Source organism: Bombina bombina, chromosome 3 (assembly GCF_027579735.1).
Source record: "Bombina bombina isolate aBomBom1 chromosome 3, aBomBom1.pri, whole genome shotgun sequence".
Lineage (NCBI taxonomy): Eukaryota > Metazoa > Chordata > Amphibia > Anura > Bombinatoridae > Bombina > Bombina bombina.
Window position 1 is genome coordinate 887,239,871 of NC_069501.1, and position 27,655 is coordinate 887,267,525.

Below are 27,655 nucleotides of genomic sequence, written 5' to 3' on the forward strand. Positions count from 1 at the left end.
GTCAGTTTGGTGCCTTTTTTGACAGGAAGCTATTTAAGCATGGTTTGTGTGTGTTATTTGTGTTCTGAAGAAGGGGAGTTTTGTTCCCCGAAATGTCAATAAATTTGACTAATTGCTTTGAAGAAAACCTGGTTTGCCTCTGACTTTGTTGAAGCTTGCTGTATGTACACAGAGGGACCAGGTGGTTGACCCCAGGAGGGCGGATTCACATCTTGCATGGTTTATTTATATATATATATATATATATATATATATATATATATATATATATATATAGTTAGGCTGACCATATTGCCGCTTTAAAAAGGGACACATATGAAAAATACATATGTCAAGGTTCTTATACAACACATTTCTTTAAACAGACCTAAAAATAGCCCTGACATATGTATTTTTCATATGTGTCCCTTTTTAAAGTGGCAATATGCTCACCCTATATATAGTACCAAGATGAGCACTCTCACTTCAAAATTCAGCAGCCAGGGTGCTAGTGAGTAGTAGATAATAGTAGCAAAAACTTGCACTCGCTGGACTTTTTCAAACACCAAAAAGTTTTAATGTAACGAGGAAGGGGATACTTTGTCTCCGAAATCACTTTTGTTGCCAACGGTTTAGACATTAATGGCTGTGTGTAGAGTTATTTTGAGGGGACAGCAAATTTACACTACAGGCTGCACACTCACTACTTTACATTGTAGCAAAGTGTAATTTCTTCAGTGTGGTCACATGAAAAGATATAATAAAATATTTACAAAAATGTGAGGGGTGTACTCACTTTTGTGAGATACAGTATATATATATGTTTGTGTGTGTGTGTATATATATATATATATATATATATATATATATAAAGATAGAGAGCGGACAAGCGCACAAGAGGGCACTCCTAGTGAAGTTCTTTTTTGACAGTGTAATTCACTACAAAGGATGTATAAATGCACACTCACGTGATTTAACCTCATCCAGTATGAGGTATAGATAGAGCACTTGATTAAAGCTGATATCTATTGTTAGTCTCCTTATGTTGTTTCCGCTTAGGTCCTCTTCCTCTTTGTCCTGTCTATATTAGGAGTAGTGTCCCAGATGGTAACAGAGGCTTAAATTTATAGCTCTCTGTGTCCTTAGGTATCTCTAGGTTAGGGAGGCCATATGAAACCAGTATATAAAATTACAATTTATTTGATCTTTAAAACATTCTATGTTAAAAACCAATGTGCAGTGCAAACAGAGGTGCTTTAAAATTCCTCCAATAGAGGCTGAAATCATTATGCAGAGTTAACGGGTCTTTCAAGCATTTAACAATTTTCAATTGATGCCTTGTGCTAGAACCGTTACAGTGCTGCTGTGTAAAATATAAAAGAAACGTTATGCAGTGAACCGTACAGGAATAATTATAACCTGATCACACTATAATGTATGCGATCTCTGGCTAGTAGCCTGCTACAGTATTTGCATGAAGTGTATAATGCGGGGGCGGGCCTGACGCGTTTTGCAACACCATTGGCTGCTTCATCAGAGGTAGGGGCCACCCCCTCCTATCCGATTTAAGTAGCGTGCTTGAGCTCATTAGCTCAAAGGCTGTGTCCTCCCTTTTAATGCCTGGCAAATGCCCTTACTTTACGAACATTAATATTGAATTAAAGAGAAAGGGGATCTTTTTGTATTATATATACATCCTGACCTTAACGCTGGTTCCTTCTTGCTATATATAGTTCTTTGTCATTTTAGGTACAGGGGATACGTGTATATGTCCACTTGTAGGGGAATCAAATCCTTAAAGAGACATACCCTGTGTATGTAACATAGTAACATAGTAGATAAGGTTGAAAAAAGACTGAAGTACATTGAGTTCAACCTATACAAATCTAAAATACTTACAAAAAGCTCCAGTTAAGCTTAAATAACCCCATTAAAATGTGACCCATTTAATACTAGCAATCATATCCATTAATTTTGTTTATATACAGAAATGTATCCAGACTATTTTTAAATGTATCTATGGTATTGGCATTCACTACCTCCTTTGGTAATGAGTTCCACAATTTTATTGCTCTTACAGTGAAAACACATTTCCGTTGCAGGAAATTAAATCTCCTTTCCTCCAACCTTAAATTATGACCTCTTGTCAGAAATAATTTTCTTGGAATAAACAGAGCTTCTGCAATCTCTGTATATGGGCCTTGAATATATTTATATAAAGTAATCATGTCACCTCTCAAGTGCCTTTTTTCTAAAGAAAACAGTTTGGCTAGCCTCTCCTCATAGGTTAATTTCTCCAATCCCCTTATTAGCTTTGTGGCCCTTCTCTGAACTTTTCTAGTTCTGCAATATCTTTTTTAGCAATCGGTCCCCAGAACTGCACTCCAAACTCAAGGTGAGGTCTTACCAGGGCTTTATATAATGACAGAATTATGCTTTCCTCCCTTGAATCAATGCCTCTTTTAATACATGCTAGTATCTTATTTGAATACATGCTAGTATCCTTTGAAGCCGCTGCCCTGCATTGTGCACCCATCTTTAGCCTGTTATCTATTACTATTCCCAAATCCCTTTCCTCCTGTGTTTGGCTAAGTCTTGTCCCATTTAAAAAATACGTAGCCTGCTTATTTTAACTTCCAAAATGTAGAACCTTGCATTTTTCCGTATTAAATCTCATTTTCCATTCACTTGCCCATAGTTCTAATTTTAGCAAATCCCTTTGTAAAGAGAGTTCGTCCTGCTCTGACCTAATGACCTTACTTAACTTAGTATCATCTGCAAAAATAGAGATGTCACTATTTAATCCTTGCTCCAAGTCATTTATAAAAATATTAAAAAAAACAGGGCCCAGTACTGATCCCTGGGGGACGCCACTGATTACCTTTGTCCAATCTGAGTATGATCCATTTACTACTACTCGTTGCTCCCTTTCTTTTATCCAGTTATTTATCCATGAGCTAACATTTTCAGCTATTCCCAGTCCCTTAATTTTGTGCATTAATCTCTCATGTGGCACTGTATCAAATGCCTTTGCAAAATCTAAGTATATCAGATCAACTGATTCCCCTTTATCTATATTTGTACTTACTTCCTCGTATAATCTATGTATGTGTCTATGTCTTGTTATAAGATGTTCTCTAATTCTTGTATTAGAGGTAGCTCCTTTCTCCTTTCCTGACTTATTTATTCATATATAAAGGATATTATCCCTAGGTTTGTTACCTTTATCTTGATTATGTATATGTATATTATTTTATACTGTGTACACAATTTGTATTGATTCTACTAATTTCCTTATATTCTCATTCTTTTTCTTTTTATAGTATCTATAATGAAAGTGAAACTTCACCTAAAACCTAAATCTTTACTGTATGTATCCCTGCACTTTCTTTTTCATTAACAATGTTTAACTTTATCAATTTGAAAAACAATTTATGATTGTTCGTGTCAAAGTTCTGAGTTGTATTAATGATATCCAATCCTGATTTAATATTTTACAGAGATGGATGCTGGCGCTGGAACCTCAAGCTCGGGTTTGTCCCAGTCTGGTATGTCTCATTATACTTTACTTTTGGCTTACAAATTTGGACATAACATTGCCTAATCCATTCACATTGATCTATATTAACAAGGATCTTCTAATTCGATTTCAAGTGTATTTAAAAAGAAGAATCACGATTGAGACATCTAATTCCATTGTAATCCAAATCACAATTTATTAGTATTCAAAGATATTCCTCTGATTCTTGCTATCTTTCTTTGAATGTAATATTAGGGTCTTGCCCATTTTGTATTCTGTACCTGGGTAGTGCTTGACAGTTGTTGGCTACATTTAGACAATACTAACACACTTTTACACATGTGCAGAATATATAGATATACATCTCATATGCTTTGATATTTTCTTCTTATCATTAAAGGGACAATGAAAAAACAGGTGTATATACAAAAATATACAGTAAAGCGCTAAAAGGATACCCCAATGTGTATAAAGCAATAATTACAGAACATACAATAAAACTCTTATAAGATAGTTGGTTAATAACATATGGGTACACAGGTGGCTGATATATATGTTTAACCAAACACAGGTACTTACAAAGCCAAAGTCCAAAAATGTGGTTAGATTAATATTGGATTATGTGATGCTCTGAAAGTTCACAGAGAAAAATACAGTCCCGCAGCTCTTCTAGGTAAACTTCCAAAGTTCCCACGTAACTGTGCAAAAAAGAAAAAGAGAGAGGAGCGCCGACTCAAATGTAGGGAAAAACAGTTTATTTATACAAAAACAATGACTCAAACACACTCACAAGATAAAAAGAAGTATAGTTCATATCAAGGCCGACTGCCGTATATATCCCCCTGATATCAGTTCAGGATCTCTCCGATGTTGTAGGGTGTAATATCAGGGTATCAGTGTCTCACGCTGTATTGTCCGTCCTTTCAATACAGCTCTGCAGTCACGGGGAGTGACGTCATTAGAAGGTTAAGTGTGGAATCTCGGCTGTTAGGAGTAGAATGATACGCTACGGATCCCTTGTGGGACAAAAAGGTAGCAAACTGATCTTCAACGCGTTTTGTCCCGATCGACGGGACTTTATCAAGAATACTGAAGCTTCTCAACCTAGACCTTTATATACCGGAAGTTTAACTGGTAATAGTCCGGTTCAAAATTAATATCAGTCCAAGCAGTGGATAAAAGTTTGCTAATTACTGCAATCCTCTTATTAAGAAGCCACATTACTATCAATATGGATATATGATAAAGTAAAAAACGACATGTCAATAAAAAAAAAAGAACAAAGAAAGATAAAAATAAGAATACAAATGTAAATACATATTGTAAATGCCACCTAACGAAGGCTAATTTATGCATTTTAAATGTTAATAGATCCCATATATTATGTGCAAATTAAAAACATATGTAAAATCCGTGGATAATAAAACAATACATACCTATGGTTCCTATGTTATTCACTCATTAAATCAAAATTTATAATAATTCTCATGAATGTATAATTCATTATGATTTCTAAAAGCTCGCTGAAAGATAAAAATAAAAATAATGATATATGTCATTACATGCAATAGTTAACCCTTTAAGGACACAGCTTTCAGTTTGTTCAATTGTTTTTTGACGGAAAAATTCCGTCATATGTCCTTAAGAGGATATCTAGGGTCAGTAAAACATATCTACAGTCAATCAAATTGTAAAAGAATAGTTTAAAGCTAAAACATGTATAAAAACTAATATTTATTTCATAAAAAAGCTTGTATATCTAATTCAATGTTTAACCCTTTAGGTTCTAAACAATCTAAAGTTTTAATCCAATAGGTTTCCCTTTGTCTTAATTTTAACAACCTATTAGTGTCCCATTTATCTGGTGCTACCCATTCAATAACTTTTATACTAAGATCCTTAGGATTCTGATTGTGACAAATTTTAAAATGGTACGAGACACTGTGATTATCAAATCCTGATTCTATGTTTTTTACATGTTCTCTGAGTCTGTATTTGATTTTTCTTTTTGTCCTACCTATATAAATTTTTCCACATTTACAGCTCAATTGATAAACAAGATCCTGTCATCCACTACCTGCAAGTTCCAGTTTTGTTACGGATCACCTCTAGCTTCTTACTTCCAGTTATTTCAATGAAGCAGATTCCTGCTTTACTGCTGATCTCCACTATCAGTGTCTCAGTCTACCAAAAAGCTGCAGTTTTCCTATGCACATGGGATTTTGTTTGTGCTTGTTACAATGGCCTCTAGTTATCAAAGTCTGGTGGACCTGATCCGACAGTGCGGATCAGGTCCGCCAGACTTCGCTGAATACGGCGAGCAACACGCTCGCTGTATTCAGCATTGCACCAGCAGCTCACAAGAGCTGCTGGTGCAACGCCGCCCCCTGCAGACTCGCAGACCAGCAGGGGGGTGTCAATCAACCCAATCGTACTCGATCGGGTTGTATTGTGGCTATGTGTGTCCGCCTGCTCAGAGCAGGCGGACAGGTTATGGAGCAGCGGTCTTTGTGACCGCTGCTTCATAACTGCTGTTTCTGGCGAGCCTGCAGGCTCACCAGAAACACAGGGCATCAAGCTCCATACGGAGCCTGTTACATATGCCCCATTGTCTTAAGTTAAAGGTCAGATCTACACCTGGAATCAATAGAGTGCAAGTATCTCTTTTCTCACTTACCTGATATTTAGTAGCAGAATTATCATCTATGCAAATGCTGTCTGTGGGATACTTTTACTTGCATTCAATTACTTTTCAGCTGTCTTGATCTTGTGCATCCAAAAAGATTAACGCTATACATACCTAATTGAAGTCACACCTAAAGCTGTTACTCTTGCTTCTTAGTGAGCTTTAAAGAGACATTAAACACAATTTTTTCTTTCATGATTTAGAAAGAGCATGTCATTTTAAACAACTTTCTAATTTACTTCTATTACCTAATTTGCTTCATTCTCTTGATAGCCTTTGCTGAAAAGCATATCTAGATAGACTCAGAAGCTGCTGATTGGTAGCTGCACATAGATGCCTCGTGTGATTGGCTCACCCATGTGCATTGCTATTTCGTAAACAAAGGATATCTAAAGAATGAAGCAAATTAGATAATAGAAGCAAAATGGAATGTTGTTTAAAATTGTATTGTCTATCTGAATAATGAAAGAAAAATGTTGGGTTTAATGTCCCTTTAAGTATATTTCTAGCTCAGTGTTGTAGCTGATCCATTTTTTTCCTCTAATTAATCTCGCTCTGCTATTTAACCCATTTACACCATTATTTATTTCTAGGTTAAGTTTCTTCAGAACTACAAAACTGGTATTGCATATTTCTTTTTTTTTTTTTTTTAAAGACAGAAAGATAAATTAGATATATATCTTACATAATATTCAGGCCAATTATTTTTTGGGTGAGATGGACCCAAATGAAATATCTAACGAATTTTCAAATCTCAACCAAAAGATTGATTACCTCGCAAGAGGTTTAACAGAGGTGCAAGCCGAAAATTTGGTTCTGAAAACTTTGTTAAAGGATAGCATGGCTTCTAAACAAACTGACATACCTGAATCACATATCAATTTACCAATGCTGTTTTCTGGAAAACATAATGAGTTCAGAGACTTTAGAAATGCCTGCAATCTACTGTTTATGATGAGACCATGTACCTACCACACTGAAAGAATAAAAGTATGCACTATTTCTTTTCTCTCAGGCGAACCCAGAACTTGGGCAAATCGCTATTTTGAAAACAATGACCCCATATTGGATTTACTTAATGATTTCTTTTTGGCTATGGCCAGTTTGTATGAAGATACAAATACTCAAATCAAAGCTGAAACTAAATTACGCACTCTAAAACAAGGAAAAAGAACTGTTTAATAGTATATTACAGATTTCCAGATGTGGCCTCAGATTCACTCTGGAATCAAATAAGTATAAAAAACCAATTCCGCTTAGGACTTTCTGAGTCTCTAAAGGACGAGCTCTCTCGCTTAGACATGCCAGATACTCTTACAGGCTTGATTAAACTAAGCACCACTCTTGATAGTAGACTCAGAGAGAGAAAAGCAGAAAGACAAGCATATGACCCCATGTTTAAACATATTCATTCATCCTCACTCAGTCAGGATAAATCATCTGGTTATCCAACACCTATGGAGATTGGGACTATAAATGGACCTCTATCTCAAGAAGAAAAGGCTAGACGTAGGTTGGAAAACCTCTGTCTATACTGTGGAAACAAAGATCATACCGTTTACAATTGTCCAGCATTGACAAAACAAAAGAAGGGTAAGGAAATAGGTGTATATAGTCTTACATCTACCAGACCTCCTACCCAACTCACTGTATTTTTCTCATTTCAGTGGGATCAACATCATATCCAGACTGAGGCAATAATAGACTCAGGGGCATGTGGAAATTTTGTAGATGCTGATTTTGTTAAGCTCAATAAAATACCTACTGTGTGTAAGCATACACCTATTTTTGTCAAATTAATTGATGGATCTTTCATTCAGAAAAGACCAATTACCCGACATACTATTCCTTTACTTCTAACTACTGACAAAGGTCACACTAAATACATCTCTTTTGACGTTATTCCAATGTCAATACACAAAATCCTTTTTGTGCATCCATGGTTACTTACCCACAACCCCACAATAGACTAGACACAGAACATTGTATCATTTCAGTCAGCTTTCTGTCTTAAAACTTGTTTTCCACATACTGCTATATCCAGTCTTGAGGTTGTAGTTCCACAGGTATATCAGGACTTAACAGACATTTTTTATAAGAGGCAGAGTGTTTGCCACCTCACAGAGTTTTTGACTGCCCCATTCATATCATTCCTGGGTCACAAATACCTTATGGAAAGATTTATCTATTGTCACAACAGGAACTTGTCTATCTACGTGAGTATTTAGATGAAAACTTTATAAAGGGTTTCATAACTCACCCCACCTCTCCTGCAGCTGCAGGTATTTTCTTTGTAAAAAAACAAAGACAAAACTTTGTGACCTATAATCGATTACAGAGCTCTGAATGCAGTTACAGTTAAAAACCGGTATCCCTTTCCACTTATACCTGAATTACTTGAATGACTCACTAACACAACCATTTATACGAAACTAGATTTGAAAGGTGCTTACAACCTCATATGAATGAAAAAGGGCGACGAGTGAAAGACCGCTTTTAGAACCAGATACGGTCTGTTTCAGTATAATGTTATGCCTTTCGGGCTTTGCAATGCCCCAGCCACTTTTAAGCATTTTATTAATTAAATTTTCAGAGACCTAATGGACATGTGTGTGATTATATATTTAAATGACATACTAATTTATTCGAAAAATATACATGAGCATCAAAAACATGTCAGATGGGTACTCACCCGTTTACGTGAACATAAATTATTTGCAAAATTAGAAAAATGTCTTTTTCATGTGACCAAAATAAAATTCCTTGGGTATATTATATCTCCCAATAACATCCAGATGGATCCTGATAAAGTTACAGCAATCTCTACTTGGCCTCAACCTACTTCAACAAAATCTCTTCAGAGATTTCTTGGTTTCTCAAACTTTTACAGAAAATGTATTCGTAATTTCTCTTCTAAATTAAGAGCTTTGACCCAACTTACCAAGAAAAACCAAAGATTCTCATGGACCTCTGAAGCCCAAGATGCGTTTATACGTCTTAAACAAGACTTTACTACAGCTTCTATATTAACCATACCAGACCATGAGCTTCAATTCGTTCTCGAAGTAGATGCTTCGAATTCAGGAATAGTAGCTGTTCTGTCTCAGCATAACCAGTCTACTTCTAGGCTTCATCCAATAGCCTTTTATTCCAGGACATTACTCCTTGCCGGATGTAATTATAGTATTGGGGACAAAGAACTACTCGCCATCAAAAGTTCTCTAGAAAGGGGGGGCGGAGTTAGCATTGGAAGAGAACAGACGTGTTTCTTTGAGCTCCTGCTTACATACCTAATAACCTTAACTTTACTACAAATATATCTGCAATCTGATACCTCGAGCTCATACAACTTTATCTACAAAAGCTCCTGATTTCGGAGACACCAAGACTGCCCAGCTGGGTTGAGCGGGAGCCACAAAAAGTGCACCTCTACATGATGCGGCCCTGATCCCGGGAACTATCGCATAGCCCTCATTGCTCCGCTATTTTGTCTGGCTCCCAGATGTGGGGACTCGATACCAGTCATAAATAAGCATACAGCGACTGACTAAGCAATCCGTACAAGCAGACTTCTGCCCGTAAACCTTGTTCTTGTGAGGGACACGACAGGAATAATCTTTGCTATACCCGAAGATCAGGGCGGTGGATCCCCTTCCTCATTTCAACTTACTACTACGCTCAAGCGCTACCCAGAGGAGAGGAGTAAAAGTGGGGAAAATAGATGCTAAACATCAAGATTTGTTCTCGGATAGCACTGTGTGGAGAGGATTTCCCTTTTGCATAATGGAGGAATATGGCTCACTGATCCAGACACTACTGGGAGAACTGGCGCTAAAGATGGACGGTTACTTTACTGAACTTAGCCTTATACTCAGAGCTCCTTGTATGGAGGGAGACACTGACACCACCAATATGGCGGCAGAGAGGGAGGTCACAAAGCAGCGCATGGAATCCCACGCCGATGATCGGTACCTGATCTATACAACTGAGAACACTTGCGGCTGGCTATTAAGTGACGGAGAATCACAAATAAAGCAGAAAGCTACTTCACCCATGCAGCCACATAAAGGCAATATCCTCTCTACTGCACCTGATACTGCTATTCCGAGGAGCATTCTCCCTACGCTGATACCTGATCCGGTCCGACCTCCTGTTCTAACATACCAGACCCCTGGCCGACCACCCGACCCCACTTGGACATCAGCCGAGAAGTCAGTGCTCGTCCTGTTGCCCTGGGTTGCCCGTTTGGGGAATGCGGCCGGCCCCTGGGTGGGGGACCCGGAGCGACTAGGAATCCGCATGGTCCATGGACAATTCTACATCATGGCAGAGATCAGGCTATACCTTTTTCAGGAATGCCCCATACCTAAGTTCCTACGAGACAATCACCTGGTCATCTGTTTCAACTTAGAGGAGCTTTGGGACCTTACAGACTTAATCCGGTCGGGAGTCGGATAGCAGTCAATATATTAAGTGGTGAAATCATAGGCCTCCACATTTGAGACTCTATGAACGTTATTTAATACTTTCAGTTTTCTTTTAATGTATGTACTCTGAAAATCAGGCTCCAGTTTATATTCTAGTTTAACTACCTTATATTTTTAGTGTCGCTAAGAGTTGGCAACATATACTGTAAATGAGTCCATGTCCACTATGCTCACATCCTGACATATGCCTTATGCATTCAATTTTACTCCAGTAGACAGCTATTTATCAGTTAGGAGGTATATATATATAACCATATTTTTGTGTCTTTAGCTTATGGAACATGGTTTCAACTATATGTAATCCTCATATACCCACGGTAACTGCTATTATATATTACTTATGTGGCTCGTGCTAACCCCATCTAACATGTAGCCCATGCTTAGTAGAATGAATGTGCTTATGAGAAGAATGTTAAGATAACAGCAATGTACTACTTTATTTAAACTTAGACTAGGGAAAGACTGACCATTTATCTTGCTATTATTCTGTTCTGTTTTTTTTTATTCTTTGATATACCTATTGATACCCCACTGTCTACTTACCAGAGGAGAGAGTACTTTTAAATTCCCTTACTATGTATTCATGAAGTCCCTATTTATATGCACTATGCAGCTACTACAATTACCTAGCTGAGTATGTGATTGTGTCAAAAGGCATACAAAATCCGTCTACACTATAATAAGAAGCACTCACTGTACCAGGAGGAGCTAGATTATTATCTTTATGAGTTCTCCATGATACTGAGTGCTACATCTTCCCTTTTACATCTTTTTTCTAGTCTGATATTAGCCCTTTCCTGGAAAGACATCTATTAAGGAGACAGTACAAGTTTGTATATGTTTTATAGGTACTTAGGCCCCATCTATCACTCATCTAAAATGATTCTGAGATTGCACCCTGGCTACTTCAGTTGGTCTCCTCTCATTGTACAGTCTCACCCCTCCCTTCAAGGGATCTTGGTAGCATTATGCTTAAATTTTTGTACTCTGTTTTCAGTAAGGGGCCAGCCTAGAGAGAACCAGACCCAGTACTTCCCACATAGACTTGGAGATGTCGCGGATAGGGGTCCCTTACATACCTGGGCCTCTTAAGTACCCATACCTAACTTAAGACTCTCCTTCTCACTCCCTCTCACCTAATCCACGGGCACAGACTATAGCCAACAGCCCTGTTATCCTCCTGACATAGTCTTTTACCTAGCTTAACAAACTGCTGGTTCATATCACATTTTCGTCTTTTCTTTACTTTTCTAAACATGCTCAAATAGTCCCCACAGAGGTAATATAGATGCCCTTAGCCCTTGTACCATCTTAACAGATTACCCACCATATCCCTCCTACTTAAATGTGTTATATTAACTCGTCATCTCCCTATACACTTCCGGATCCTTTGATAACACACATTTCTCTCAGGAGCCCAACATCTCCCTCCCCCACCCCTTTTCTTTTCCTCTCTCATCTTTTCTTCGCTCTTCTTTCTTCCTTTTTTAAAGCAGCTTTGGTCTGCTGACTTTCCTCATCTTTCTATCTATTTACACACTAGGTCCAAAAGTGACCATTTTCAATGCCAACCTCCTCTCTAACTGTTCATAAACGCCATCAGGTTCAAAAGTAACCTCCTTTATCAGGTGAGGAGCTCATCACAGCAAATAATATAAAATGAGGTTTGAGATGACCTTCCACATAGATTTAATGCATTACCTTTGCCTTATTCAGTTTATATTTGTTTGTGATATTATATATCATTTGTATTTTGTGGTACTTCATATATGTTGTTTTATTGATATAACCTCAATAAAAAATATAATTAAAAAAAAAAAAAAAAAGTTCTCTAGAAAATTGAAGACATTTACTAGAGGGAACAAAAGTTCAATTTTTAATATACACTGATCATAAAAATCTGGAGTATTTAAAAAGGAACACAACTTTGTCTTCTAGACAAGTTAGATGGCCCTGTTCATGGACAGATTTGATTTTTGTATCACCTACCGAACAGGTTCACGCAACACCAAGCCCGATGCCCTGTCCAGAACACATGACCATGTCCCTGAGAATGATTTCTTGAAATCATTAATACCACCTGAGAAGTTTTTGGGATCTTTAACTGGTTTTGAAAAATACATATTAGTTTCTTTATCTACTGAAGAAAATCATCCTAAGGAGTGTGTAAAACACCCAACTTCTGGTTTATTTTTTCATGTAAACAAATTATATGTTCCTAAAAACCTCAGAGAACAAGTATTACGTCATTATTACGATAACGTCTTATCAGGCCATTAAGGTGTACAAAAGACCAATGAACTCATTGGAAGATATTTTTGGTGGCCTCAAATGAAACAACACATACACAGTTATGTGACATCTTGTGATATATGTGCAAGAAATAAACTTGGCCATAAAAAAACCTATTGGTTGCTTACTGCCTATCCCTATTCCTGATGTACCTTGGTCTACAATCTCTATGGACTTTATTGTTGACCTTCCTACCTCTCAACATTACAACACCATCCTGGTAGTCATTGACCATTTAAAGGGATAGTCAACACCAGAATTTTTGTTGTTTAAAAAGAAAGATAATCCCTTTATTACCCATTCCCCAGTTTTGCATAACCAACAGTTATAATAATACACATTTTACCTCTGTAATTATCTTGTATCTAAGCTTATGCTGACTGCCCCCTTATTTCAGTTCTTTTGACAGACATGCGGTTTAGCCAATCAGTGCTCAGTCCTAGGTCACTTTACGTGCATGAGCTCAATGTTATCATTGTTATCAATGTTATCAAAATGTATTCAGATTAGAGGCAGTCTTCAAGGTCTAAGAAATTAGCATATGAACCTCCTAGTTTTAGCTTTCAACTAAGAATACAAAGAGAACAAAGCAAAATTGGTGATAAAAGTAAATTGGGAAGTTGTTTAAAATTGCATTTCCTATTTAAAACATGAAAGTTTTTTTGGACTTGACTGTCCCTTTAACAAAATTAGCACATTTTATTAATCTCAAACAGTTACCAACGGCTAAGACAACAGCAACTGTTTTTCTTGACTCTATAGTATGACTACACGGACATCCTAAGACCATAATCACAGATCGAGGAACACAGTTTACTTCTGCTTTCTGGAGATCACTTTGTAAAATCTTAAATATAGATACTAGATACTCCATCTTCATCATCCCCAGACTAATGGTTAACAGAAAGATTTTAATCAAACTCTGGAGCAATATTTAAGATGTTACGTCTCACATTTACAAGATGATTGGTCCTCATATCTGCCAAAGTTGGAATTCTCATATAACAACTCCATGTCTTCATCTTCAAAGATATCTTCTTTTTATGCTACCTACGGGTATCATCCTTCTACATTCCTTATATCCAAGAGTGCAGTAAACTCTCCAAGTGCCACTGAATTTTTTGTTCTTTTCAAAGATAGATTAAAGATTCTTAAGTCTCATCTAGAGGAGACAAAATCACGCCAAAAACATTACTACGACTTACGACGTAGACCAAGCCCTAGCTACAGTATAGGAGACCAAGTCTTGTTATCTACAAAACATCTCAAACTCCAACTATCTAGTAAGAAATTGGCCAATGAATTTATCGGCCTATTTTCTATCAAAAAGATAATTAATCCTAATGCTGTTGTTCTAGATCTACCTATTTCATACAAAATCCATCTTTCATTTCATGTCTCTTTGCTGAAACCTCATATTCCCAACTCACATTTCCCTCATCAGTCACCGCCTCCTGTTGTTATCGATGGTCAAGATGAATTTGAAGTTGAGAGGATTCTTGACTCCCGTATCAGACATTGTCGACTGGAATACTTTATAAAAACATAATTTATGCTTACCTGATAAATTTAATTCTCTTGTGGTGTATCCAGTCCACGGATCATCCATTACTTGTGGGATATTCTCCTTCCCAACAGGAAGCTGCAAGAGGATCACCCACAGCAGAGCTGTCTATATAGCTCCCCCCCTAACTGCCACTACCAGTCATTCGACCAAAGACAAGCAAGAGAAAGGAGAAACTATAGGGTGCAGTGGTGACTGTAGTTTAAAAATAAAAAACACCTGCCTTAAAATGACAGGGCGGGCCGTGGACTGGATACACCACAAGAGAAATAAATTTATCAGGTAAGCATAAATTATGTTTTCTCTTGTAAGGTGTATCCAGTCCACGGATCATCCATTACTTGTGGGATACCAATACCAAAGCTATAGGACACGGATGAAGGGAGGGACAAGGCAGGCGCTTAAACGGAAGGCACCACTGCCTGCAAGACCTTTCTCCCAAAAATAGCCTCCGAAGAAGCAAAAGTATCAAATATATAGAACTTTGAAAAAGTATGAAGCGAAGACCAAGTCGCCGCCTTACAAATCTGTTCAACAGAAGCCTCATTTTTAAAAGCTCATGTGGAAGCTACCGCTCTAGTAGAATGAGCTGTAATCCTTTCAGGAGGCTGCTGGCCAGCAGTCTCATAAGCTAAGCGTATTAAACTCCTTAGCCAAAAAGAGAGGTTGCCGAAGCCTTTTGGCCTCTCCTCTGTCCAGAGTAGACAACAAACAATGCAGATGTTTGACAAAAATCTTTAGTAGCTTGTAAATAAAACTTTAAAGTACGAACCACGTCAAGATTGTGTAAAAGACGTTCCTTCTTTGAAGAAGGATTAGGACACAGTGACGGTACAACAATCTCCTGATTGATATTTTTATTAGATACCACCTTAGGTAAAAAAACAGGTTTGGTACCCTTGAAGAACCTTAAGAACTAAATTTAAACTCCAAGGTGGAGCAACAGGTTTAAACACAGGCTTGATTCTGACTAAAGCCTGACAAAACGCCTGCACGTCTGGAACATCAGCCAGACGTTTGTGCAAAAGAATAGACAGAGCAGAAATCTGTCCTTTTAAGGAACTAGCTGACAAACCCTTCTCCAATGATTCTTGGAGAAAAGATAATATCCTAGGAATCCTGACCTTACTCCATGAGTAACCCTTGGATTCACACCAATGAAGATATTTACACCATATCTTATGATAGATTTTCCTGGTGACAGGCTTTCATGCCTGTATTAAGGTATCAATGACCGACTCGGAGAAACCACGCTTTGATAAAATCAAGCGTTCAATCTCCATGCAGTCAGCCGCAGAGAAATCAGATTTGGATGGTTGAAAGGACCCTGAAGTAGAAGGTCCTGCCTCAGAGGCAGAGTCCATGGTGGAAAGGATGACATGTCCACCAGATCTGCATACCAAGTACTGCGTGGCCACACAGGTGCTATCAAAAATACCGATGCTCTCTCCTGTTTGATCTTGGCAATCAGACGAGGGAGCAGAGGAAACGGTGGAAACACATAAGCCAGGTTGAAGGACCAAGGCGCTGCTACAGCATCTATCAGCGCTGCCTTGGGATCCCTGGATCTGGATCTGTAACAAGGAAGCTTGGCGTTCTGGCGAGACACCATGAGATCCAGTTCTGGTTTGCCCCAATGTTGAATCAACTGTGTAAACACCTCCGGATGGAGCTCCCACTCCCCCGGATGAAAAGTCTGACGACTTAGAAAATCTGCCTCCCAGTTCTCTACTCCTGGGATATGGATAGCTGATAGATGGCAAGAGTGAATCTCTGCCCATTGAATTATCTTTGAAACCTCCAACATCGCTAGGGAACTCCTTGATGGTTGATGTAAGCTACAGTCTTGATGTTGTCCGACTGAAATCTGATGAACCTCACTGCCGCTAGCTGAGGCCAAGCCTGAAGAGCAATGAATATCGCTCTTAGTTCCAGAATGTTTATTGGAAGGAGTGCCTCCTCCTGAGTCCATGACCCCTTAGCCTTCAGAGAGTTCCAGACTGCACCCCAGCCCAGAAGGCTGGCATCTGTTGTTACTATTGTCCAATCTGGCCTGCGGAAGGTCATACCTTTGGACAGATGGACCCGAGATAGCCACCAGAGAAGAGAATCCCTGGTCTCTTGATCCAGATTTAGTAGAGGGGACAAATCTGTGTAATCCCCATTCCACTGACTGAGCATGCAGAGTTGCAGCGGTCTGAGATGTAGGCGGGCAAACGGAACTATGTCAATTGCCGCTACCATTAAGCCGATTACTTCCATACACTGAGCCACCGAAGGGCGAGAAGTATAATAAAGAACACGGCAGGAATTTAGAAGTTTTGACAACCTGTCCTCTGTCAGGTAAAGCCTCATTTCTACAGAATCTATCAGAGTTCCCAGGAAGGAAACTCTTGTAAGAGGGGATAGAGAACTCTTCTTTTAGTTCACTTTCCACCCATGAGACCTCAGGAATACCAGAACAATGTCCGTATGGGACTTGGCAATTTGGAAATTCAACGCCTGTATCAGAATGTCGTCAAAGTAAGGGGCTACTGCTATGCCGCGCGGGCCTTAGGACCGCCAGAAGTGACCCCAGGACCTTCGTAAAGATTCTTGGTGCCGTAGATAACCCAAAGGGAAGAGCCACAAACTGGTAATGCCTGTCTAGGAAGGTGAACCTGAGAAACCGATGATGATCTTTGTGTATCGGAATGTGAAGATAAGCATCCTTTAAGTCCACGGTAGTCATGTATTGACCCTACTGGATCATAGGTAGGATGGTTCGAATAGTCTCCATCTTGAAAGATGGGACCCTGAGAAATTTGTTTAGGATCTTGAGATCTAAGATTGGTCTGAAGGTTCCCTCTTTCTTGGGAACCACAAAGAGATTTGAATAGAAGCCTTGCCCCTGTTCCTCCTTTGGAACTGGGTGGATCACTCCCATAACTAGGAGGTCTTGAACACAATGTAAGAATGCCTCTCTCTTTATCTGGTCTGCAGATAATTGTGAGAGGTGAAATCTTCCTTTTGGGGAGAAGCTTTGAAGTCCAGAAGATATCCCTGGGACACAATTTCCAATGCCCAGGGATCCTGGACATCCCTTGCCCAAGCCTGGGCGAAGAGAGAAAGTCTGCCCCCTACTAAATCCGTTACCGGATCGGGGGCTGATCTTTCATGCTGTCTTAGAGGCAGCAGCAGGCTTCTTGGCCTGCTTACCTTTGTTCCAGGCCTGGTTAGGTCTCCAGACCGGCTTGGACTGGGCAAAATTTCCCTCTTGTTTTGCATTAGAGGGAGTTGATGCCGCGCTCGTCTTAAAGTTTCGAAAGGCACGAAAAAGTTTGTTTGGTCCTTAATTTATTAGACCTATCCTGAGGAAGGGCATGACCTTTTCCTCCAGTAATATCAGAAATGATCTCCTTCAGTCCAGGCCCGAATAGGGTCTGCCCCTTGAAGGGAATGTTGAGAAGCTTAGACTTTGAAGTAATGTCAGCTGACCAGGATTTAAGCCATAGCGCCCTACGCGCCTGTATAGCAAAACCTGAGTTCTTAGCCGTTAGTTTGGTTAAATGAACAACGGCGTCAGAAACAAATGAATTGGCTAGCTTAAGCGCTTTAAGCTTGTCAAGTATATCATCCAATGGAGTTTCTACCTGTAAGGCCTCTTCCAGAGACTCAAACCAGAAGGCCGCAGCAGCAGTGACCGGGGCAATGCATGCAAGAGGCTGGAGAATAAAACCTTGTTGAATAAACATTTTCTTTAGGTAACCCTCTAACTTTTATCCATTGGATCTAGGAAAGCACAACTGTCCTCGACGGGAATAGTTGTATGCTTAGCTAGGGTAGAAACTGCTCCCTCCACCTTAGGGACCGTTTGCCATAAGTCCCGTGTAGCGGCATCTATTGGAAACATTTTCTTAAAAATTGGAGAGGGAGAGAACGTTACACCTGGTCTATCCCATTCCTTAGTATTAATTTCTGAAAACCTTTTAGGTATTGGAAAAACATCAGTGTAAACAGGCACTGCATAGTATTTATCCAATCTACACAATTTCTCTGGCACTATAATGGTGTCACAGTCATCCAGAGTAGCCAAAACCTCCCTGAGCAACATGTGGAGGTGTTCAAGCTTAAATTTAAATGTAGACATATCAGAATCAGGTTGAAGCATCTTCCCTGAGTCAGAAAAATCATCCACAGAAAGAAGCTCTCCTGCCTCAGCTTCTGCATATTGTGAGGGGATATCAGACATAGCTACTAAAGTGTCAGAGAGCTCTGTATTTTTTCTAGTCCCAGAGCTGTCTCGCTTTCCTTGTAACCCTGGTAGTTTGGACAATACCACTGTAAGGGTATGATCCATAACTGCTGCCATGTCTTGTAAAGTAAACGCCATGGGCGCGCTAGATGTACTTGGCGCCACTTGAGCGGGAGTCCCTTGAGCGGGAGTCAAAGGTTCTGACACGTGGGGCGAGTTAGTCGGCATAACTTCCCCCTTGTCAATTTCCTCTGGTGATAAATCTTTTAAAGACAGAATATGATCTTTATAACTTAAAGTAAAATCAGTACATTTGGTACACATTCTAAGAGGGGGTTCCACAATGGCTTCTAAACATAATGAACAAGGAGTTTCCTCTATGTCAGACATGTTTAAACAGACTAGCAATGAGACCAGCAAGCTTGGAAAACACTTTGATAAATGTAAACAAGCAAAAAATAAAAACGGTACTGTGCCTTTAAGAGAAACAAATTTTGTCAGAAATTGAAAAACAGTGATAAAAAGTAGTAAATCTTACGAAATTTTTACAGTGTGTATAATAGACTAACAGAGCATTGCACCCACTTGCAATTGGATGATTAACCCCTTAGTTTCAAAACCGGATAAAAAAAACGATATAAACGTTTTTTAACAGTCACAACAAACTGCCACAGCTCTGCTGTGGCCTTACCTGCCCATGCAACGACTTTTTAAGGCACAAAAACCCTTTGTAGAGGTCCTAAGTGTTCAGGGGACTCCTTCAGGGAAGCTGGAAGTCTCAAGCTGCAAAAACTACTGCACGATTTAGGCCTGAAATTAGGCCCCTCCCAACCTGTACTCACAGTGAGAGGGCCATAAAAAACTATCCCTAGGCAAAATCTAGCCAGCCATGTGGAAAAAACTGGGCCCCAATAAAGTTTTATCACCAATATGAAGAAAAAAACGTTTAAACACTTCCAGCAAACGTTATCTTATTTTCAGTAATGTGAGAAAGTAATAAGAATATTACCTTTTACAGCAAGCATGATACTAGTCGTTATTAAATCACTGTAACCAGGCTTACCTTAAATAAATCTGGTATTAACAGCATTTTCTAGCATATTCATTTCTCTAGAAAAATTTAAACTGCACATACCTCATAGCAGGAGACCCTGCACGCCATTACCCCAGATGAAGTTACCTCATCTCTTCAGTTATGTGTGAGAACAGCAATGGATCTTAGTTACAACCTGCTAAGATCATCAAAAACCACAGGCAGACTCTTCTTCAACTTTCTGCCTGAGGCTAAAACAGTACAACTCCGGTACCATTTGAAAATAATAAACTTTTGATTGAAGATAAACTACATAAATTCACCACATCTCTCTAGCTACTTCCTATGTTGTCGAGAGCTGCAAGAGAATGACTGGTAGTGGCAGTTAGGGGAGGAGCTATATAGACAGCTCTGCTGTGGGTGATCCTCTTGCAGCTTCCTGTTGGGAAGGAGAATATCCCACAAGTAATGGATGATCCGTGGACTGGATACACCTTACAAGAGAAATAGAAGGGGTATGGACCTGAGGATAATTTATGGCATCCACATTCTGATGTTCATGCACCTTCTCTCATAACTGCCTTTCATTGTAGATACCCGACTAGACCTCGACTGCAATCCCCAGAGGTGATTCCTTGAGGAGGGGGATATGTAATACACCTTTAAGAACTTTCCAATTATCCTCCACCTACTCTTTCCCTTGCTATAAATCATCTGGGGTTTCCCTTCAGATTTACCTCGCTGTGGAAGGATAGCTGTTTATATTTTCAGCTGCTTAAACTTTTGCTACTTTAATCTCAGAGTTCTTATTCACATGTGTATTTTGTTTGCCACAACATCCTGTCATCCACTACCTGCAAGTTCCAGTTTTGTTACAGATCACCTCTAGCTACTTACTTCCAGTTATTTCAATGAAGTGGATTCCTGCTTTACTGCTGATCTCCACTATCAGTGTCTCAGTCTGCCAAGAAGCTACAGTTTGCCTATGCACATGGGATTTCATTTGTGCTTGTTACATTGTCTCAAGTTAAAGGTCAGATCTACACCTGGAATCATCAGAGCGCAAGTATCTCTTTTCTCACTTAGCTGATATCTAGTAGCAGAATTATCATCTATGCAAATGCTGTCTGTGGGATACTTTTACTTGCATTCAATTACTTTTCAGCTGTCTTGATCTTGTGCATCCAGGAAGATTAACTCTATACATACCTAACTGAAGTCACACCTAAAGCTGTTACTCTTGCTTCTTACTTTAAGTATATTTCTAGCTCAGTGTTGTAGCTGATCCATATTTTTTCCTCTAATTAATCTCGCTCTGTTATTTAACCCATTTATACCATTATTTATTCTGGGTTAAGTTTCTTCATAGCTACAAAACTGGTATTGCATATTTGTTTTTTCTTTTTTAAATAAAGAAAGATAAATTAGAGATATATCTAACAGATAGCAATATAACGAAGACAAATTAATAATAGGAATAAATTAGAAAGTTGATTAAAATTCCATGCTCTCTCTCCGATTCATTACATCAACATAGTGGGGCCTAGTTATCAAGCCGTCAACCTCAAATACGCTGGAATTCCGCAGCGTATTTGTGGCGAGGCTGATTCGCCTTAGTTATCAAAGGCTAGAGACCGGCAAAAGTAGAATTTTGTGACGTAAACTTCGAACCGCCGGACTCAGTCCGAAACAGATCGATTCTTACGTCACTCCAGATGTTCCGCACACAAGTGTGGCACAATCTGGCTACTTTTGCTAGTTATCAAAAAACTAGCAGGTACGCTCGGCACTTTTCCGGCCCACCCTGGAGGCGGCGGATCCCATAGGAATCAATGGGAGTCTGACCATAGCGAAAGTACAAGTTCGCTGCTGCCAGACATCCCATTGATTCCTATGGGAGATGTCTGCACCTAACACCCTAACATGTACCCCAAGTCTAAACACCACTAATCTGTCCCCCCTACACCGCCGCAACTAAATAAAGTTATTACCCCCTAAACCGCCGCTCCCGGAGCCCACTGCAAGCTACTCTATACATATTAACCCCTAAACCGCCGCTCCCGGAGCCCACCGCAACTATAATATATGTATTAACCCCTAAACCGCCGCTCCCGGAGCCCACCACAACTATAATATATGTATTAACCCCTAAACCGCCGCTCCCGGAGCCCACCGCAACTATATGTATTAACCCCTAAACCGCCGCTCCCGGACCCTGCCGCAACCTATATTAAATTTATTAACCCCTAATCTGCCCCCCCTACACCGTCGCCACCTATAATACATTTATTAACCCCTATCCTGCCCCCCACTACACCGCCGCCACTGTAATAAATTTATTAACCCCTAAACCTAAGTCTAACACTAACCCTAACACCCCCCTAACTTAAATATTAATTAAATAAATCTAAATAATATTTCTATTATGAACTAAATTAATCCTATTTAAAACTAAATACTTACCTTTAAAATAAACCCTAATATAGCTACAATATAAATAATAATTATATTGTAGCTATCTTAGGATTTATTTTTATTTTACAGGCAACTTTATTTATTTTAACTAGGTACAATAGATATTAAATAGTTATTAACTATTTAATAGCTTACCTAGCTAAAATAAAGAGAAATTTACCTGTAAAATAAAAAGTAACCTAAGTTACAATTACACCTAACACTACACTATACTTTAATAAATGATTCCTATTTAAAACTACTTACCTGTAAAATAAACCCTAAGATAGCTACAATGTAATTAATAATTACATTGTAGCTATTTTAGGAATTATATTTATTTTACAGGTAACTTTGTATTTATTTTAGCTAGTTAGAATAGTTATTAAATAGTTATTAACTATTTAATAACTACCTAGCTAAAATAAATCCTAACCTAAGTTACATTTAACCTAACACTACACTATCATTAAATAAATTAAATAAATTAACTACAAATAACTACAATTAAATACAATTACATAAACTAACTAAAGTACAAAAAAAAGCTAAGTTACAAAAAATAAAAAAATAGGTTACAAACATTTAAAAAATATTACAACAATTTTAAGCTATTTACACCTAATCTAAGCCCCCTAATAAAATAACAAACCCCCCAAAAATAAAAAAAATGCCCTACCCTATTCTAAATTAAAAAAGTTCAAAGCTCTTTTACCTTACCAGCCCTTAAAAGGGCCATTTGTGGGGCATGCCCCAAAGAATTCAGCTCTTTTGCCTATAAAAGAAAAATACAACCCCCCCAACATTGAAACCCACCACCACCATACCCCTAATCTAACCCAAACCCCCCTTAAAAAACCTAACACTAATCCCCTGAAGATCATCCTACCTTGAGTCGTCTTCACTCAGCCGAGCAGCGATGGAACCGAAGAGGAGACCCGGAGCGGCAGAAGTTATCCTCCAAGCGGCGCTGAAGAAATCTTCCATCCGATGAAGTGATCCTCCAAGCGACGCTGAAGAAGTCTTCCATCCGGGCGATGTCATCTTCCAAGAGGCGCTGAAGAAGTCTTCTATCCGGGCGATGTCATCTTCCAAGCGGGGTCTTCAATCTTCATCCCGCCGACGCGGAACATCCTTCTTTCCCGACGGACTACCGATGAATGAAGGCTCCTTTAAGGGACGTCATCCAAGATGGTGTCCCTTCAATTCTGATTGGCTGATAGGATTCTATCAGCCAATCGGAATTAAAATAGGAAAAATCTGATTGGCTGATTGAATCAGCCAATCAGATTCAAGTTCAATCCGATTGGCTGATCCAATCAGCCAATCAGATTGAGCTCCATTCTATTGGCTGATCGGAACAGCCAATAGAATGCAAGCTCAATCTGATTGGCTGATAGAATCCTATCAGCCAATCGGAATTGAAGGGACACCATCTTGGATGATGTCCCTTAAAGGAGCCTTCATTCGTCGGTAGTCCGTCGGGAAAGAAGGATGTTCCGCGTCGGCGGGATGAAGATTGAAGACCCCGCTTGGAAGATGACATCACCCGGATAGAAGACTTCTTCAGCGCCTCTTGGAAGATGACATCGCCCGGATGGAAGACTTCTTCAGCGCCACTTGGAGGATAATTTCTGCCGCTCCGGGTCTCCTCTTCAGTTCCATCGCTGCTCGGCTGAGTGAAGACGACTCAAGGTAGGATGATCTTCAGGGGATTAGTGTTAGGTTATTTTAAGGGGGGTTTGGGTTAGATTAGGGGTATGTGGGTGGTGGGTTTTAATGTTGGGGGGTTGTATTTTTCTTTTACAAGCAAAAGAGCTGAATTCTTTGGGGCATGCCCCACAAATGGCCCTTTTAAGGGCTGGTAAGGTAAAAGAGCTTTGAACTTTTTAAATTTAGAATAGGGTAGGGCATTTTTTTTATTTTGGTGGGGGTTTGTTATTTTATTAGGGGGCTTAGATTAGGTGTAAGTAGCTTAAAATTGTTGTAATATTTTTTAAATGTTTGTAACCTATATTTGTTTTTTTTTGTAACTTAGCTTTTTTTTTGTACTTTAGTTAGTTTATGTAATTGTATTTAATTGTAGTTATTTGTAGTTAATTTATTTAATTAATTTAATGATAGTGTAGTGTTAGGTTTAATTGTAACGTAGGTTAGGATTTATTTTACAGGTAATTTTGTATTTCTTTTAGCTAGGTAGTTATTAAATAGTTAATAACTATTTAATAACTATTCTAACTAGCTAAAATAAATACAAAGTTACCTGTAAAATAAATATAAATCCTAAGATAGCTACAATGTAATTATTAATTACATCCGGGCGATGTCATCTTCCAAGCGGGGTCTTCAATCTTCTTTCTTCAGGATCCATCTTCATCCCGCTGACGCGGAACATCCTTCTTTCCCGACAGACTACCGACGAATGAAGGCTCCTTTAAGGGACGTCATCCAAGATGGCGTCCCTTCAATTCTGATTGGCTGATAGGATTCTATCAGCCAATCGGAATTAAGGTAGGAAAAATCTGATTGGCTGATTGAATCAGCCAATCAGATTGAAGTTCAATCCGATTGGCTGATCCAATCAGCCAATCAGATTGAGCTTGCATTCTATTGGCTGTTCCGATCAGCCAATAGAATGTGAGCTCAATGTGATTGGCTGATTCATATGTCATTAAAGGTGTCTTTTTCCAAAATATTTTGATCATGATTATGATGAAGCATTCCATTTAAATAAAACTTATAATGTATTCCTCTAATTATATGTATTTTTATTTTTTGTTATTTTAATATTAAGATCTCAAAGCTTCTTAGTCTACACCTTTGTGCTTCAGAACATGGTTAGCACATGTTGCTATTTTGTATAAATGTAAACAACAATCATCAAGCGATACACACATGAGAACTATTAAATGTTCCATGTACTATGCTTTTTTCCTGATTTTCAAAATACAGACAATACCATTTAATTTTTAATCATCAATAATTATATATTTTATTTCATTTGCATGCTCCATCGAAATGATGAAATTCCTAACTTTGGTTCAGGATCTCTTTAATGCAACATTGATGTGTGTCCTTGAGCACCAGTAACACATGTTATAATATTTGATTTTAACGTAAACACAACATATTATGTTTTACAGAGATTGATGTGTGATGGAGGAGGAAGTGGCTCCCTCGGAGTCTGATGGTACGTCAAATATATATAATGTATCTAACATGTATTATTGTTTACAAATCATACTCTTGAAGAAAAATAAAGTCTACAGCTTTGTCGCTTTAAAATATATTATTCCATTATTTTTAAAATACACTACTGCCCCTCTTTCTATATTATGCAGCATGAACATATGTTTTTATTTATTTTCCTATTTATGTATGAATTGTCTGAATGACATCACGGTGTCACATGCATATTACATCCAAACCCCCAATAATCATTTTATGATTGTACAGACAGTCATTGCTATTCCTCTAAGTGCCTAGATGCAGACCATCTCATTAGGTCATCACTGTTCTGAGCTTTTCAGCCACTTCTAAGTATACATAAAACATAATCTTGTTGAAATTCATTGATGTAATATAATGATGTATGATATGTAAAGGGATTTTGCTAATGATTTATGTGTAGAGTGTCCATTTCACTCAAACAAACATTAATATTCCTCTAATCTAGAAAATGCAATTCTGAATGTGTCTATTAATATTGCTATAACATACATTTAATCCTAATGTAAAAGAGATATTCACAAAACATACTCTGTAAAAGTAATGTCAGATAGATACCATTCTATTCTTAATCTTTAACATGAACGGTAGTATCTACCGTGTATAGATTCTAAATAGTAATTGATTAAACCATCAAGCTTAAAATAATTCTATTTAAAATTACAAAGGCAATCATCTTAGTCTATATGTTAATCAATGATTACCTTGTTTCAAAGGCTATGTGTAGTGGCCATTTAGATTTGATCATATTACACACTCCCATATTATCCAATTGTTGGAGTCTCCAAAATCAATCCACGGACATGTGTCTAAAAGAACTCTATGGCATTTCAATCTCAAATGCATACATGCGTACTAATATATTAGCAAAATTAGAAATATCATATTATAAAATCATAAAGATTAGCACATAATGTTGACTTTTAAAAATATGCTTTTTAATGTATTGATCAAATGTTCTATGAAAAATACCAGTGAACAATCAGAGTTTCAAGGATCAATTGAATATTATTATTAATTATACTTGATTCAAATCAATCAATACCTTTAACATACTCATTATTGTGATTTTGTATAAATATTTTATGAGAACAACAATACAGATTTTAAATGATGGTGAATATTGATTTCTCTCAAGATAATAACATATTTTCATATAATATATGTATTTATAAAATTGTATTCTATATTTCAGATGGACCTTCCACTTCTGTGCATCAGCTTCCTGCCCCTTCCTGTCCTGACCCCTCTCCCAGCCCTTCCCGTCCTGACCCCTCTCCCGGGCATTTCCGTCCTGACCCCTCTCCCGCCCCTTCCCGTCCTGACCCCTATCCCGGCCCTTCCCATCTTGACCCCTTATCCGCCCCTTCCCAAAAACAAATCCCTGCCCTCCTTCACCGCTTCTCTCCCTGTTTTGCCCGTCCTGCTTCTACCCCACCTGCACAGCCACCAAATCCCCCAGCCCTTGACTCTCCAGCTGTGCACGCTCCACCGGAGCAGGACCCTAATCCCCCACCTCGGCACATCCCTCCACCTCACCCCATCCCTCCGCAACAACACCTTTCCCCTAATCCCCACCTTCATTGTCCTTCCCAGCCACCGATGTAAATATCATTACAAATCAACCTTAGAACATACATTCTTAAAGGGACATTATACTGATCTAATTATACATAAATTGATTTTGAATTGAAAATGTTTTTTATAAACCTTTTCTTTATTTGATTAATGTAAATGTTTCCGATCTTCATTTTTTTAAATCAACATCCACATTTTCTAATATCTAAATGATATTGCCTAGATGTTGGATATCTATTATGTATATATGCCAATATTTTGGATTTGCATCACCACCCTTTTCACAGTGTATCATAAACCAAAGAAAGTTTTTTTTCAAGATTGCTAGGGTTTTGATTTTTCTTAATATCTTAATGGTTTATCTCTGAAGAACATATTTAATGTGTAAATCTTCTTCTCTATAGCATATTTTATTATAATAATGATTTGTATTTTAATTAGTACATCTCTTTTTATTATGTTCTGTAATTATTAATAATTTGTATTATTTATTTTTGCATAGGTTGTGACTCAGCATGGTTAACGCTAGAGGCTCTAGCAAGGATTAAGCAAACCATGCTGAGTTCCAATCAGTTGCTGGGAAGGATGCATGAGACCATG

At 38.3% G+C, this 27,655-nt stretch overlaps 1 long non-coding RNA gene across 1 annotated transcript in view; it reads left to right on the forward strand.

Moving 5' to 3' along the window:
• The window catches only part of LOC128651969 (uncharacterized), a 43,066-nt gene extending 16,272 nt beyond the window's left edge, over nucleotides 1–26,794 (forward strand). The window contains exons 2-4 of the long non-coding RNA XR_008401233.1: nucleotides 3,480–3,527; nucleotides 25,393–25,439; nucleotides 26,673–26,794. This is a non-coding gene — a long non-coding RNA (uncharacterized LOC128651969). The remainder of the gene's footprint in view (nucleotides 1–3,479; nucleotides 3,528–25,392; nucleotides 25,440–26,672) is intronic.
• Nucleotides 26,795–27,655: the final 861 nt, after the last annotated feature.